The 18,329-nt window shown below is 31.7% G+C and overlaps 7 non-coding genes across 7 annotated transcripts; all 7 read left to right on the top strand.

Moving 5' to 3' along the window:
- The first annotated feature begins 446 nt into the window (after positions 1 to 446).
- Positions 447 to 518, top strand: Trnac-gca (transfer RNA cysteine (anticodon GCA)). Its single transcript has one exon. It is a non-coding gene; the product is annotated as a tRNA-Cys (tRNA).
- A 3,360-nt stretch (positions 519 to 3,878) lies between these two features.
- On the top strand, positions 3,879 to 3,950 carry Trnac-gca (transfer RNA cysteine (anticodon GCA)). The gene has a single exon. It is a non-coding gene; the product is annotated as a tRNA-Cys (tRNA).
- Positions 3,951 to 5,479: 1,529 nt separating this feature from the next.
- Positions 5,480 to 5,551, top strand: Trnac-gca (transfer RNA cysteine (anticodon GCA)). The gene has a single exon. It is a non-coding gene; the product is annotated as a tRNA-Cys (tRNA).
- A 3,005-nt stretch (positions 5,552 to 8,556) lies between these two features.
- Positions 8,557 to 8,628, top strand: Trnac-gca (transfer RNA cysteine (anticodon GCA)). Its single transcript has one exon. It is a non-coding gene; the product is annotated as a tRNA-Cys (tRNA).
- A 3,106-nt stretch (positions 8,629 to 11,734) lies between these two features.
- Trnac-gca (transfer RNA cysteine (anticodon GCA)) lies at positions 11,735 to 11,806 on the top strand. Its single transcript has one exon. It is a non-coding gene; the product is annotated as a tRNA-Cys (tRNA).
- Positions 11,807 to 14,917: 3,111 nt separating this feature from the next.
- Trnac-gca (transfer RNA cysteine (anticodon GCA)) lies at positions 14,918 to 14,989 on the top strand. The gene has a single exon. It is a non-coding gene; the product is annotated as a tRNA-Cys (tRNA).
- Positions 14,990 to 16,526: 1,537 nt separating this feature from the next.
- Trnac-gca (transfer RNA cysteine (anticodon GCA)) lies at positions 16,527 to 16,598 on the top strand. Its single transcript has one exon. It is a non-coding gene; the product is annotated as a tRNA-Cys (tRNA).
- The last annotated feature ends 1,731 nt before the right edge of the window (positions 16,599 to 18,329 follow it).

The raw sequence follows: 18,329 nt of genomic DNA, 5'->3' as shown, positions 1-18,329 counted from the left end.
TTTAAATCTTTAATATTTGTCAACTTTTTGGTTATCTTAATATAATTTCTTCGTTACATTCAGTTATACAAAAACTGATTTAATAAATATTTAAGAAGTGGATAACAATTTCGTTTTTCGACCATAATGCAATGTTTTTCAAGAGGTATTGGTATGTATGAATGCCATTGTATGATAACAGTGTCTTTAAGAGAGAACTATATAAGTATATGAACTTAAATATTACCTATTAAAATTAAAAATTAAAATTAAAAATATACATTCCGTTCAAATTCAGTATACTGCAATAAAGTATCGGACTTAGGTTTAAATTTTTGTTCAATACAGTATTATTTCTTCTACACAATTGTACGTTATATTACATATCTATTAATAAGAAAACCAATAATATTAACAAGAGATAATACAGTTATCTCTTCATACATAGATAAAGTATTCCACAACAAGGGGATATAACTCAGTGGTAGAGCATTCGACTGCAGATCGAGAGGTCCCCGGTTCGAACCCGGGTGTCCCCTTAAATTTTTTATTTTACCACTTAGAATCTACAACATAACAACTAAGAGCTATGGAAAGCAGTTGACTTGTAAACATCAATTAATGTTGTTTTATTTCTATATATTTGCTTTATATTTAGAAGAAATTCATTTATTGTATACGCTTTTTACATGTTACAGTATCAGGCTTTCCACGTACAGTATAGAATTTTCAAAATGGAGGATTATTTGTGGGGAAGACAGGTAGGTGACTTTTATTCCGGCCCATACTACAAGTAGTTAAGTCTCTCAAAGATGTTTTTGAGTTTTGCTTGTAAGGAACATGATCCGGTATCTAGTCATGTATTTCCACAAACCCTGCACCGCAGTTCCATCTCTATATTGGCTCATAAATATGCAGAGTTGACAGATTGGAAATCTGAATCGAGAGACCAACGCATTTTTCTCCCATTCTGACATTATTTAAGCATGCCAACATAAACTAAACCTACAAGACGTTGGGTTTTTTGTGTGTTTAGAAACGTTTATACAAGTAACTGATCAGATGAACTTTTTTCCTGTTCGTAAAGCGCGTTTTGAAAAATAACAATGTTATAATTTAAAGCGAGGTGGATTTCTCAGAGTTACAATATAGACAAAGCGACTTTGATCCGATTTGGTATAGTTTTATATACCAAGATTTCGGTTACATTTTAGATACTTGCCAAATTATAAATGAAGTTCGTGTATCCATTTTTTAAATTTAATAATCAATAGTTTCTATTTCATATATATTCTTAAAGCGTTGTATTACATATTTGTTCTTCATCAGAAAAGCTATAGTTTGCTATTTTACTTACGAAGAATGATTATGTTCAGATTGAGACTTTTTGCAGAATAATTTATGTCGCATGTAAGAATTATTTCCACAGCAATGACAATAACTGATAACAAATCGTATGAAGAGAAGAAAAAATATTGATTGATTCCATTACACGTACTAATGCGTAATCGTAATAGAATAGAGAAAAACAGAATGTTGTAAGCTCGGCTTGACTGAGCCTCTTCATGGTCGGTTATGGTAACCGCAAGCTACCGTCCACGCCGATTAGCACCGGCTAAAGCATTATTCAACATTATACAGAATATGAGCCGCGTCACGACAAAACCAACATAATGGGTTTACGACCAGCATGGATCCAGACCAGCCTGCGCATCCGCGCAGTCTGATCAGGATCCATGCTGTTCGCTATCACTTTCTCTACTTGTTATATGGTTTGTAAGCGAACAGCATGGATCCTGATCAGACTGCGCGGATGCGCAGGCTGGTCTGGATCCATGCTGGTCGCAAACACACTATGTTGGTTTTGTCATGACGACGCGGCCTAATTTATATAGATTGGTAAAAACATGTTTCTATATTTCGCGGTGTTAACGTTACTATCATGACTGTTATCGCGGTGCAACATTGGCAGTTGATGGAATGTAATTAACAAATAGCGTGTGTTTGGTTGCTCATATTTAGCCATGAGACTTCAACACGCAACAAATAAAAGGACATATACATGTATACTGTTAAATCATTTTTGTTTGCGAAGGACAAATTTTCGCATACTTTAAGGTAAAAATACGCAAATTTAAATCCATTTTTAAATTATATAAATTGAGATAAATTGTTAGACTTGTCCAAATATCAAAACTGTCCGAAATATATGTTCTTGCATAGCAGACTGGCGATTCCGTGAGTTTTACCCATGCCGGAAATTTCATCTGGCATGGGGGGGGGGGGGTGCCAGATGAGTCGCGTGCCAAACAACAACGTCATTTTAGCGCACTTTATGAATGAACCGCGTTAAAATGACGTCGTTTAAGAAGGGCAATATGTGCTTATGATGACGTCATTTCGCCGTTGTTTTTCATACGCTATTATAAAAAAAATAGTTATGGATGAAATGACTTTAATTTCCATAAACATATATCATATTGACGTAAACCGTTTTAAAAATGAAATAATATGGCAGAATATGCAAGAAAAAATATCTGACATATGTTTGTGGTTCGGATCGGAATATCCGTCTCTCGGGAACCCGCCCATGGACGGGTCCTCTCGGGACGGATATTCCGGTCCAACCGCAACATATGACAGATATTATTATTCCTACGTACTATGTCGTAAGTTTATTAAATAATGAAGCATGCCAGATGCTTGTTACTAAACAAAGTAACGCTATTGTAGTATTTTGACTTCTATAACTGTACTAATTGAAAGTAATAGGCGTATATGATTTTAAAACAAAAGCATTTCTATGGTATAATGGACCTTTAAGACTACTGTAACAATTAAGTAAAACGAGAAGTATAAAAAATATTCGTCCATATTGATCATATATACAAAGAAACACAGTGGGTCTGGTTAAGCTATTTTTATCCAATAATAAGACGTATATTTGAAATTGTTTGACTTTTCATTTCCCATAAATCTTCAAAATCTTCTAATAACAATATATTTATTTACACGTCGCACGCATATATGATAACCAGGGCGGCGACGTCTAAATAAGATGATTTTTGCAAAACAGATGGTCACACTGTTCATATCATTTAGCCATTTGAATCGTTTATCCCTTAATATATTATTTCTTTAAAGCGACTTACTTTCACGTAAAAACTAATTAATTAATTCTCAACAACAGATCATCAACAACAGATGAATATTGCACAATATGACATTATTGGACAGTTAATGTATTGCACAATTTTACATTATTGGACAATAGATAATTAAACGTGCCCCGTGTTTAATCTTCACGTACTTAAATAATCAAAATCTAAATATTTTATATAGATCTATGTATAAACACAACATAACAATTAATAATCTAGGTCACAATACAATAGCACTGATTAGGTTAATGGGACATCTTTGTTTTGTATATGGACTGAACAAAATGAAAAAGGGCTTATATCTATTAAATATAAGAATACCATCTTAAGTCGATTTTTGTAAATGTCCTATACTTATAAATTTTATTTAGTTCTCTTGTTTAATGTTTCTTCATTTAAATCTTAAAACTTTATAATTACTTAGTGGCACTTTTTTTTCAAAATGTGAATCCGATAATGTATTGAAAGCAACATAGTCCAAGCATATTGTATGAATGAATGACGATATAAAATAAGGTTAACAGTTGACTGTTATATACTAATTTTTAATATGATATACGTAAATTATTGTTAAACTAAAGTCCTTACTTAAGTACACTACAATATACATATTATAGTTAGTTTATTTGATGTATGTATTGAGAAAGCCGATAATTTTTAACCTGATATAGGCAACATATGGTGAAATTATATAGTTAAATTGTTCTTATATAGATAAACCTACCGTATGGATAACAAGGGGATATAGCTCAGTGGTAGAGCATTCGATTGCAGATCGACAGGTCCCCGGTTCGAACCCGGGTGTCCCCTTAGCTTTTTATATCATCACGAAATTGTATTTATTAAAATACAAACACTAGTCCATACATAGAAAACCATATTTATAAAAGTCGAAAATGAGTGTCACGCCCTTACGGAGGGAATTTCTGTTTTCAAACACATGTTTTGATCAGTAAGTGGCTGTCAAATCCAACCATAGCATTCCATAGCAAACATAAAAGATGTAACGAGTAGTTAAAAGTTTTACATCTCGAGTGTTATGCATTATGTTATTCATTTCTTCAATTCCTCTGCCTATAAAACTTAAAAACCTGGTTACGATTTTATCAGAACATGTCGTTTTACCTGCAAATGCTTATATCGTTTCTAAACACTATAAATTTTCTTTAAATTTTTATGTAAGCATAAGGTTTACATTGAATACAATACGTGCTTTTTAAATGAATATTGTCTCAGGTAATTTAAATAGGCAATACCTTCTGTATTACCTCTAATGCAGAGCTGGTAGACAATGAAGTTTTGTGACTTGAACGTTATAAATTGCGATGTGTACTTACGACGTATAAATACATTTCGTAATATAGTCATCAACTGCAGCAAAGCCCAAGAATTTAAAAACTTGGAAAGTTAACAAGGCCTTATGTAGGAACATTCGACAACGCGGCAAACCTATTTTCCATTTTTTACAAATTTAAAATACAAACTTTGACAGAAGAGCAACGTTAAACAATGTTGACTGTCAATTTAAATACATGTACATGTTGAATATTTGTATTTTCTAATACCGTTTGATTACATACTAAGTTTTAAAGGTCAGACATTACTTTTATAATACAAACTAAGTGAAAGCGTTTATATTATTGTCTTAACCATTTAGGTTTCACAAGATTATAATCAAATTATAATAAATCAAACAGTCTATAATAACATGTCATTTATTAAAGAAGAAAAAAAACAAAGCAGGAAAAGCGTAGCTAAAGACAAACAAATGTCCCATGTATAAAGAAAATACTTTTCTTTGAATTTGATTTTTGCCTTACTAACATTAATAAATCATCCATTGTTACATGTTTCCTTTCTCTTTTCACCCTTGTGAAAAAATATGGCATTAGGAGCAACCCACTACGGTTCTTTTTGTTAATGTCGGACTGAACAAATAACTTGTGTTCATTCGCTCTATCTGTTTTTTTTTAAATTTTTTTTAATTGATATTTGATATGTCGCTCTAAGATGTCAACGTATGACATTCAAAACGACATATGATACGACATAATGACAATGTCACACGACATTAGATAAAACACTCGTTTATTATTGAAGCAAAAACTTTATTTTAAAACAAATAATCGGTCATGTGATAATTGCTGTCTTTGAAAAAACAAATGTCATTGACAATATAGATATTAGTTTTGTACATTTTTATACCCTTTTTTATACTTATTTCTCATCGACATTGAATTAACAACATATGGACATATACTCATATATGATAAGGTGACAGCTTGTAAATGTATAGGTAATATTGCTGATATATAATAAAAGAAATAAACAATGGACATGGGGATATAGCTCAGTGGTAGAGCATTCGACTGCAGATCGAGAGGTCCCCGGTTCGAACCCGGGTGTCCCCTCTAACCTTTTTATTTCTTAAAGTTTAAAGAAAGACATGACATGTGTAAATGTATGACTATGTATCTTCAAAAACACAAGACATTTGACTGATTTTCTAATACTTGTATCTTTTTTGGTATTTACGTGGATTGTAAGTACCATTTGCAATCATATGAGTAGGCATGTGGCAACTCTTGAAGTTCGCGCAGATGTATCCTTTATTTGGCTTCTGTTAATACCAAATTTACCTTTCACCACAAAATACTATGATACATGCTTATAGTTTGTTTGTTTTATTGGGTTTTACGTCACACGGACACAGCACAGGTCATATGGATGAGTTCCAGCTTTACTGGTGGTGGAAGACCTCAGGTGCCCTTCCATGCATTATTTCTGGCACGAACGGGCACTTGTCGTGAGTAGAACCACAGACGTTCCGTAAGCTAGTCGGATAGCTTCCTCACATGAAACAATGCAAAGTCCCCGTCGGGATTGGAACCCACAGCGCTGAGCTGCAAGTGGTTTGAAGTCAACGTACTTAACCACTCGGCCACTGAGGCCCCATGCTAATATTAATAGTATAAAGCTTAAAATAGTAATGATATAAAAGCTCAAAAGAAGTTCATTTTTGAAAAGTATACTAATTCTTACATACCGTAATAATAACCATACGGTATTTTTAACATACAGTATAGCAATTACAAAGCAACACCCTTTGGGAGAAAAGGATTTTGGCTGTTATTGAGAGGTGCTGCTCTAGAAAGATTAAACAGAATACAAAGTCTTACTTTTGGAAGAATTGTTTTAAAGGGATAATTGCTCTACAGAGGGTCGCTTTAAAGAGGTTACACTGCGCATTTATGAAGCGTCTATCGTTATCAGAATGACAAATATGTCAAACTAAATGAACATGGATGTTACATTGATTATCATAACTTTCGTCTAAGAATTGTTTGTTTGTTTGTTTGATTGGGTTTTACGTCACACCGATACAATATAGGTTATATGGCGACATTTCAGCTTTTGTGGTGGAGGAAGACCTCGTCTAAGAATACACAGCATATTAATAGAGAACGTACACTTATTCAAATGTAAATCACAATTTTGTTTTAAGTTATCTTTTAACATTATGCTTTTAAATTATAAATCACATATTTTGAAGTACGCTGTTCAATATCACTTTTATAAAAATTTATTTTCAAAATATTTAAGATCATTTAGAAATACATGTTATTCTCTTTTTTTTATATTTTTCTTCCGTTTATAGTTGGAAACATGAAAGATTTATTAGCAAACCAGCTTTCTATACTATTAAATTTTTGTAATGGTGTCTTATATATAGCTATTGTTATTTATAAATATTAAACGTGCTATTCATATATGGTTGTTTTGAACTTTAGAATGGATATAAGATAAAATAAATGTGATATTGTTTGATTAGGAAGAGTGTAAGTCGATTCAAAGAACCAAAACTTCCACTGACATTTAAAGAATTTCATTTATAAATGCTATTTATTGAAACTGAAACTGAAAATTGATGAAACTTTGTAATTGATGTAAATGGGGAATATGAAATAAAATAGGTTTCTATCTGTAGTAACCACATATTGTTCATTGAAAACACTTAAATATCATATATCCTTGTTAATAGCTTGATTAATTTATTTGGATTCTAAATACAGAATTAATTCAAAGAAAAAAACAAAAACAAAATAGTACCGATTTATTAACTTACACGTTCACTTTAATTAATAGATATTAAAAATAGCTGAAATTTAACCATTCAAATAATTAACAGATGTTCTACAATGCAAGTACAAAACTTGCCTCTAAAACTGTTATGTAACTATTAAAGTCAAAGCAGCATATGAAAACATCTCAAGGTCCTGCAAGTTGCAAGGATTGATTGTTTTCACAGTGTGCACATTTTAATATGGTCATTCAGAACAATGTGTATGCTTTTGAATATTTTCTTCTTTCACAGGGCCACTGTATACTTATATGTCGTGTGACACAGTGTATCATAACTATAGATAGATCAAAGCAAGCTTCATTTTTGTAACTGGCTGTCCAGTTCTATTTGTAGAAGGTTGCATGAAATATAATGTACCACAGGTAAGGTGATGATGTACTTATGTTTGGTTTGGAATAAAGTGAATGGTATGGGTTTGAGGGGTTAGGGTTACTTTGCCGATTTGAGGGGCTATACTATTTCTTAAGAGCATTTGTTGCACTACAGCAATAAGCTGATGGTACATAGTTGATGTGCCATAGTAATAAAAAAGAGTCAGTAGAAGAGGACCATACACCACCGTATGCCTGGAATTGCCAACTCCATCATCAGTATTTACATTAAAGTTTTATCAAGAATCTTGAATACACCAACAAGAACGAGTTGACAAATCGCTTCCTCAATGTCAAAAGCTTGTACTTCATGTCGAAGATAAAATAGTAAGATGTTTATGTCGCAGTTTGGAACAATAAAAATAAATAAGTCTTTCCATGTATAAGTATTTTTAACCATTTTAAATTTTTAATATTTGTCAACTACATGAATTTGGTTATTTTAATATATATTGCTTCGTTACATTCAGTTATACAAAAACTGATTATGTAAATATTTAAGAAGTGGATAAAAATTTCATTTATCGACCATAATGTAATGTTTTTCAAGAGGTGATGGTATGTATGAATGCCATTGTATGTTAAAAGAATATATCCAAGAGTGAACCATATAAGTATATGAATTTCAATACAGTCGACTATCGTTATCTCGACATCGCTTTTCTCGATATTTCGTTATCTCGATGAAATTTTGAAAGTCCCGATTTTCTGTATTATCTAAGGTTTCAAAATAAACATTCCGTTCAAATTCAGTGTATGAATTAATGTGAAAACTGTAATAAAGTAATGCGACATTTGATATAGTTCAATACAGTAAGATAAAAATCTAATTATATCTATTACGAAAACCAATATTATTAACAGGAATTTCTTTATACATAGATAAAGAAATCCACAACAAGGGGATATAGCTCAGTGGTAGAGCATTCGACTGCAGATCGAGAGGTCCCCGGTTCGAACCCGGGTGTCCCCTTTAATTTTTTATTCACCGCTTAGAATCTACAATATAACCACTCAAAGCTCTAAAAGCGGTTAACTTGTAAACATCAATTCATTTTGTTTTACTTCTATATATTTGCTTTATATTTAGAAGACATTCATTTATTGTATACGCTTTTTACATGTTACAGTATCAGGCTTTCCGCGTACAGTAATGGAGGATTATTTGTGGGGAAGACAGGTAGGTGACTTTTATTCCGGCCCATACTGCATGTAGTTTAGTTTCTTAAAGATGTTTTTGGGTTGTGCTTGTAAGGAACAGGGTCCGGTATCTAGTCATGTATTTCCACAGATCCTGCACCGCAGTACCATTTCTATATTGGCTCATAAATATGCAGAGTTGACAGATTGAAAATTTGAATCGAGAGACCAACACATTTTTCTCCCATTCTGCATTATTAAGCATGCCTACATAAATTAAACCTACAAGACGTTGGGTATTTTTTTGGTTTAGAAACGTTAATAAAAGTAAAAGACCTGATGAACCTATTTTCTTGTTCGCAAAACTTGTTTTGAAAATAACAATGTTACAGTTTAGAGTTTTAGGTGGATTTCAGTATACTGTATACCAAGCGACTTTGATCCGATTTGGTATAGTTTATACCCAGATTTGGGTTACATTTTAGATACTTGCCAAATTATAAATGAAGTTCGTGTATCCATTAGTTTTATTTCATAATCAATAGTTTCTATTTAATATTCTTAAAGGGTTGTATTACATTTGTTCTTCATCAGAAAAGCTATAGTTTGCTATTTTCCTTACTTAAAATACCTATGTTCAGATTGAGACTTTTTTGCAGAATAAGGAATGTCCTATGTAAAAAATATTTCCACAGCACTTACAATAACTGTTAACAAATTGTATGGAGAGAAGAAAAAAAAATGCTTGATTCCAATACACATAATAATGCGTAATCGTAATAGAATAGAGAAAAACAGAATTTTGCAAGCTTGATTTGATTGAGCCTCTTCATGGTCGGTTGTGGTAACCGCAAGCTGCCGTCCACGCCGATTAGCACCGACTTAAGCAGTTTTCAACATTATAAAGAATATATATGAGCCGCGTCACAACAAAACCAACATATTAGGTTTACGACCAGCATGGATCCAGACCAGCCTGCGCATCCGCGCAGTCTGATCAGGATCCATGCTGTTTGCTGTCAGTTTCTCCACTTGTAATAGAGTTGGTAAACGAACAGCATGGATCCTGATCAGACTGCGCGGATGCGCATGCTGGTCTGGATCCATGCTGGTCGCAAACACACTATGTTGGTTTTGTCGTGACGCGGCTCAATTTATATAGATTGGTAAAAAACATTTTCTATATTTCGCGGTGTGAACGTTACTATCATGTTATCGCGGTGCAACATGGGATGTTGATGGAATATAATTAGCAAATAGCGTGTGTTTGGTTGCTCATATTTAGCCATGAGACTTAAACACGCAACAAATAAAAGGACATCTACATGTATACTGTGAAATCATTTTTGTTTGCGAAGGGCAAATTTTCGCATACTTTGGGGTAAAAATACGCAAATTTAAATCCATTTTATATAAAATTAGATAAATTGTTAGACTTGTCCAAATATCAAAACTGTCCGAAATATATGCATATTGCATTTGGTCGTACGTACCATGCCGTAAGTTTATTAAATGAGCCGCGTCACGACAAAACCAACATAGTGCGTTTGCGACCAGCATGGATCCAGACCAGCCTCAGGATCCATGCTGTTCGCTATCAGTTTCTCCACTTGTAATAGAGTTGATAAGCGAACAGCATGGATCCTGATCAGACTGCGCGGATGCACAGGCTGGTCTGGATCCAAGCTGGACGCAAACGCACTATGTTGGTTTTGTCGTGACGCGCCTCAAATAATGAAGCATGCTAGATGCTTGTTACTGAACAAAGTATCGCTACTGTAGTATTTTGAATTCTTTACTACTAAACGAAAGTAATAGGCCAATGATATTTTAAAATAAAAGCATTTCTGTGGTATAATGGACCTTTAAGACTACTGTAACAATTAAGTAAAACGAGCAGTATAAAAAATATTCGTTAATATTGATCATATATACAAAGAAACACAGTGGGTCTGTTTAAGCTATTTTTTATCCAATAATAAGACATATATTTGAAATTGTTTGACTTTTCATTTCCCATAAATCTTCAAAACAAAATCTAATAACAATATATTTATTTACACGACGCACGCATATATGAAAACCAGGGCGGCGACGTCTTAAGTAAGATGATATTTTTTTTTTGCTTTAAACACCTACAGTACAGTTGGCCACACTGTTCATATCATTTAGCCATTTAAATCGTTTATCCCTTAATATATTATTTCTTTTAAGCGACTTACTATCACGTAAATAATAATTAATCAATTCTCTTATTACGATTGAAACAACAGTTGAATATTGCACAATAGGTCATTATTGGACGGTAAATGTATTGCACAATATTACATCATTAACTGCCCCGGTTTTTTTTATCTATATATAATAATTACATGGTAAATATTTTATACAAACACGACTTCACAATTTATAAATATAGGTCACAATACAATAACACTGATAAGGTTAATGGGACATCTTTGTTTGTTATATAGAATGAACAAAATGAAAAAGGGCTTATATCTATCAAATATAATAATACCATCTTAAGCCGATTTTTGTAAATGTCCTATACCATTAAATTTTAATTAGTTCTCTTGTTTAATGTTTCTTAATTTAAATCTTTAAATCTTATTATAACTTAGTGACATTTTTTTTCAAAATGTGAATCCAATAATGTATTGAAAGCAACATAGTCCAAGCATATTGTATGAATGAACGTTGATATAAAATGAAGTTAACATGACTGTTATATACTATATATACTAGTGTTAAATATGATATACGTAAATTATTGTTAAACTAAAGTCCATACTTTAGTACGCTACAATATACATATTACAGTTGTATGTATTCAGAAAACCGATAAATTTTAACTTGATATATGCAACATATGGTGAAATAAGAAACTATTCTTATATACTGTTCTTATATAGATAATCCTATCGAATAGATAACAAGGGGATATAGCTCAGTGGTAGAGCATTCGACTGCAGATCGAGAGGTCCCCGGTTCGAACCCGGGTGTCCCCTTAGCTTTTTATTTTATTACAAAAATGCATCTATACATCGAAAACCATATAAAGGTCGGTAATGAGTGTCACGCCCTCACCGAGGCAGTACCTTCTGTGTTACCTCTAACGCAGCACTGAACAAAGATATTTTGTAAACTGAACATGAAAATGTTCGATGTGTGCTTATAAATCCAATGTGTAATAAATGCATCTATTGCAACAAAGGCCAATGAAATGTAAAAACATGGCAAAGTTAATAAAGCCTTGTATAGAAACATTCTACAACACGACAAACCCATACATCTTCTATTAAAACATCAAATACATGTACTCAAACTATGATAGAACAACTGTTAAAAATTGTATCATAAAGTGACATTATGCTCTTTTCCGCCGTCAAGTTGAGTCAGTATTATATTTCAAAAGGTTGCCTATTAAAATGGTGAAAGACCAAAACTTGATAATGAAAAATGTTCATAAATGCTTATGATACAACATAAAACGACCTGAATTATAAAAAAGACTGCATCATTCTTTTTAGAAATTGAACAAATGTACAGAAAAACATATTATTATAAAGAGAATTATTTTCCTTAAAATTGATCTGTACCCTACTTTCATAGACAGGTCATTATCTAGTAATACATTTCCCTTTCCTCTCTTTGGAATATCATGATATTAAGTACATTGATATTGTATTGATACGAAATTCTAATCTAGACCTGAAACGTTTTTGAAAAAAATAAAATAAAATAAATAAACAACAATAATAATCTAAAACCGACATACTATTTCATTGATAGAATATGAAACCATAGCGGGTAATTATAACAAATATAAAAGTCTAAAACGCCTTTAATTACAAAAAGAAAATGTCTATGGCGTAACAGCACAAAAAAAATCTGTTTTTTCGAGGCATTAATGTTATTTCGATGGAACATTGAACAGTAATTGAAGTGTAATTACCAAATAGCGTGTGTTTCAATATATATGTTCCATTTTCATATCTTATTTCGTACCAGATCCTTCGTAATGCCTTCAAAGGTAGAAGAGAATATGGGAAAATTAGCAATGTGACTTTAAAGCACCCCAGATAGAAGCAAAGGTTAAAATAACCCTATATACCAAAAACATATTGTATAATCTATAGCATCAAACAAAAACGCTATTTTAACAATTCATATTACAATTGCATTGGGAATATACAATACCAAAGGAGTATGCATTATATAATTTTGCACTCTTTGCTCATATTTTTGTATTACAGATTGTTGAATTGTGAATACAGCAAACAAAGGAATGATCGTGTACGACACTGACAAAATTAACGACTGAAATCTGCGTGGTTTTACGTCAAAAACGAAACACTCGAATATCTTTTAGCTCGGTCGTATATTTTGTATTTTAGTCAGTACTCAAACTGTAGTAGATGAAAATTTACTCCTATATATGACATGTTTTTTCGGCTGGTTAAACTTGTAAAAACTTTTCGTTTTAATGCAAAACAAATAATTTTGTAACTGTATTGATCTTAAAGTAAAGATAAATCATGATAATCATGATGCACTGTAATTAGAAAGCAATGTATTTCCTATGTTAGTCATGCTTTCATGATTAAATCTATATACATGAAACTTAAATCACAGGATCAGCAATTCTCAAGCCAAGGGTTTGACAACATTATCTCATACAAGTAATAACCAAGATAAGAATTTACAACAAAGCCACACAAGAGCTATAACATGAGCCAAAAATAACATATTTATATCGGACATTTTTACTTCAGGATATTCTATAGCTACACACATACTGTATGATGTATGTATAATAAACCCATTTTATCGCATACCATTTATAAGTTGCACAACAAACGAGATTGACACAAAAATACACATTAACAAGCCAAAAAATTATCCAGGAGAACACAAAACGAATAGAAGGAATAATAATAAAATAAATTGAGAAATCAAACACAATTCCTTATATCATGAAATGTGGCCATTCAGAACAATTTGTATGGTTTTTCTCCTTTTACTGGGCCACTTATATGAGTCGTGTGACAATGGGTATCATTATAACTATTGATAGATCGGAGCAAGCTTCATTTTTGTAACTAGCTGTCCAGTTCTTTTTGTACTTTCCTGTGCATCGCTCGTTTTTTTTCACTATCGTTCACTTTATTGTCTGAAGTAGCGTGAGTGTATTCAGTGAGCTGCGATGGGAGCGTATTCTATTTGTAGAAGGTTGCATGACGACCTACAACCGTATCATAATATATCACGGGCAATTCCCAAGGTGATGACAAACTTATGTTTGATTTAGAAAGGATGAAGTATACTGCAGAAGGCAAAACTGAATGGTATGGTTTACACAGCCGATTTGAGGGGCTATACAGAGCATTTGTTGGACTTCGTCAGCAACAAGCTGGTGGTACATAGTTGATGAGTCACAGTACTAAAACAGATTCAGTGCAAGAGGACCATACACCACCGTATGTCTTGAATTGCCAACTCAACCATCAGCATGTACATCAAAATGTTATCAAGAATCTTGAATACACCATTTAGAAAGAGTGGACAAATCGCTTTTCCAATGCGTCAAAGGCTATACTCCACGTATAAAAGATAAAAATAATCAGATGTTCATTTCACAGTTTGGATCAATAAGAAATAAATAACGGCTTTCCTGTATAAGTATTTTTTAACTATTTTAAATTGCCTTGGATACATTTGTAATTGTCAACAATTTGGTTATCTTAAGACAATTTGTACGTTACATTCAGTTATACAAAAACTGATTAAATAAATATTTAAGAAGTGGATAAAAATTTCGATTATCGACCATTATGCAATGTTTTTCAAGAGGTTATTGTATGTATGAATGCCATTGTATGTTAAAAGAGTCTTTAAGAGTGAACCATACAAGAATATGAACTTTAATATTGTCTAAGATTGTCTAAAAACATTCCGTTCGAATTCAGTTTATGCATTAATGTGTATATTGTAATAAAGTAGTGCGACATTTGGTGTATTTTTAAATTGTAAGATATAAAAATCTAATTATATCTATTACGAAAACCAATATTATTAACAAGAATTTCTTCATACATAGATAAAGAAATCCACAAAAAGGGGATATAGCTCAGTGGTAGAGCATTCGACTGCAGATCGAGAGGTCCCCGGTTCGAACCCGGGTGTCCCCTTAATTTTTTTTTATTTTACCACTTAGAATCTACAACATAACAACTAAGAGCTATTGAAAGCAGTTGACTTGTAAACATCAATTCATTTTGTGTTATTTCTATATATTTGCTTTATATTTAGAAGAAACTCATTTATTGTATACACTCTTTACACCATAGGGAACGTACACCATAGGGATCGTGATACAGTATCAGGCTTTCCGCTTACAGTATAGAATTTTTAAGATGGAGAATTATTTGTGGGGAAGACAGGTAGGTGACTTATATTCCGGTCATAAGTTTATTAAATAATGAAGCATGCTAGATGCTTGTTACCTGAACAAAGTATCGCTATTGTAGTATTTTGACTTCTTTACAAAATACTTATCACTATAACTGTACTAATTGAAAAAAGAAGGTTCAAGTAATAGGCCTATGAGAAATCAAAATAAAAATATTTGTCAGGTATAATGGGCCTTTAAGATAATGTCACAATTTAAGGAACACGAGAAGTATAAAAAGTATTCGCCGATATTGATCATATATACAAAGGAACACAGTGGGTCTGTTAACACTACTTTTTATCCAATATTATGACGTATATTTGAAATTGTTTGACTTTTCATTTCCCATAAATCTTCAAAAGCGTTTATCTTATAACAATATATTTATTTACACGTCACACGCATATATGAAAACCAGGGCGGTGACGTCTTAAGTAAGATGATTTTTTTTGCTATAAACACCTGCAAAACAGTTGGCCACACTGTTCATATCATTCAGCCATTTAAATCGTTTATCCCTTAATATATTATTTCTTTTAAGCGACTTACTATCACGTAAATAATAATTAATCAATTCTCTAATTACGAATGAAACAACAGTTCAATATTGCACAATATGCCATTATTGGACAGTTAATGTATTGCACAATATTACATTATTAATTGCCCGGTGTTTTATCTATATTTAATAATTACATGGTAAATATTTTATACAAAAACGACTTCACAATTCATAAATCTAGGTCACAATACAATAACACTGATAAGCTTAATGGGACATTTGTGTTTGATATATGAATTTACAAAATGAAAAAGGGCTTATATCTATCAAATATAATAATACCATCTTAAGTCGAATATTTTGACAAATGTCCTATACCATTAAATTTTAATAAGTTCTCTTGTTTAATGTTTCTTAATTTATATCTTTAAACCTTAAAATAACTTAGTGATATAAGTTTTTTTTTCAAAATGTGAATCCAGAAATGTAATTAAAGCCATTCAGTCCAAGCATAGTGTATGGATGAACGTAGATATTATAACAAAGTTTACAGTTGACTGTTTTATATTAGACTTGTGTAAAATATGATATACGAAAATTATTGTTAACTTTAGTACGCTACGATAAACATATTGTAGTAAGTTTATTTGATGTATGTATTTAGGAAACCGATAGTTTTTAACCTGATATAGGCAACATATGGTGAAATAGGAAACTGTTCTTATATAGTTAAACTGTTCTTATATAGATAAACCTACTGTATAAATAACAAGGGGATATAGCTCAGTGGTAGAGCATTCGACTGCAGATCGAGAGGTCCCCGGTTCGAACCCGGGTGTCCCCTTAGCTTTTTATATCATCACGAAATTGTATTTATTAAAATAAAAACACTAGCCCATACATAGAAAACCATATAAAGGTCGAAAATGAGTGTCACGCCCTTGCCGAGGGAATTTCTGTTTTCAAACACATGTTTCGGTCAAATCCAACCATAGCATTCCATAGCAAACATAAAAGATGTAATGAGTAGTTAAAAGTTGTACATCTCGAGTGTAATGCATTATGTTATTCATTTCTTCAAGTCCTCTGCCTATAAAACTTGAAAACCTTGTTACGATTTTATCAGAACATGTCGTTTTACCTGAAAATGCTTATATCGTTTCTAAACACTATAAATTTTCTTTAAAACTTCATGTAAGCATAAGGTTTACATTGAACACAATACGTGCTTTTTAACTCTAATGCAGAGCTGGTAGACAATGAAGTTTTGTGACTTGAACATTATAAATTGCGATGTGTACTTACGACGTATAAATACATTTCGTAATATATTCATCAACTGCAGCAAAGCCCAATGTATTTAAAATCTTGGAAATTTAACAAGGCCTTATGTAGGAACATTCGACAACATTCGACAACACGGCAAACCTATTTTCTATTTTTACAAATTTAAAATACAAATTTTGACAGAAGAGCAACATTAAAGAATTTTGACTGTCAATTTTAATACATGTTGAATATTTGTATTATCTAATATAGTTTGATTACATTACTTAGTCTTAAAGGTCAGACATTACTTTTATTAATACAAACTAAGTGGAAGCGGTTATATCATTGTCTTAACCACTTAGGTTTCATACGATATTATAATCAGATTATAATAAATCAAACAGTCTATAATAACATGTCATTTATTAAAGAAAAAATAAAACAAAGCAGGAAAAGCTAACCTAAAGAAAAACAAATGTCCCATATTAAAGAAAATACTTTTCTTTGAATTTGATTTTTGCATTACTAGCATAAATAAATCATCAACTGTTATTCCTTTCACTTTCCTCCCTTTGGGAAAATTATGGCATTAAGTGCAACCCACTACGGTTCTTTTTGTTAATGTCGGACTGAACAAATAACTTGTGTTCATTCGCTCGATCTGTTTTTTTTTTTCGTTTGTTTTTCAATTGAATTTGATCCATAATGAAAGCTCTGTAATACAATAAATAATTACGTTGATAATATTTAGTATCAAGCATAGCAAGAAACCACGAAATAACTAAATATGGATGTTGTTTGCAAGTGAGTTAATGTATTGCACAATTTTACATTATTGGGCAGTAAATGATGAAATGTGCCAAGTGTTATATCTATACTATATTACTATTACAAAGTAAATAATTTGCAACATACATCATCCGATATTGCATACCTACATTTAGCAGATAATAAAATGTTCTAAAACAAAATATTATTATTCATTCATCATATATAAGTTCATACTTAATCACTTAGTACTTTTCAAAAATTGTTAGTCAACATTTGTTTTCAAAGCAATACTTAATAAGAATATCAAAATGATGAATTTCTATGGTTTTTATCAAATTGACAATATTTTAAATGCTTCAAAAAATGTTTTAATAATGGATCAGAACATGTTAGATGTTTAACAGCTGAAGACAGTACCGCTGAGCCTTAAAGGTAGCAAAATGTAGTATTTTGACTTTCATTCACTGTCATAATACCAATTGCTAACAGAGCAAAGAAGCAGCAAATAGATACTGTATAAATGAGTAACTTAAAA

This window comes from Ruditapes philippinarum, unplaced genomic scaffold, assembly GCF_026571515.1.
Source record: "Ruditapes philippinarum isolate M1 unplaced genomic scaffold, ASM2657151v2 ctg1869_1_1_1_1, whole genome shotgun sequence".
NCBI classification, from domain to species: domain Eukaryota; kingdom Metazoa; phylum Mollusca; class Bivalvia; order Venerida; family Veneridae; genus Ruditapes; species Ruditapes philippinarum.
Note: the sequence above shows the minus strand (reverse complement) of the source record. Positions and strands in the feature narration are given on the sequence as shown.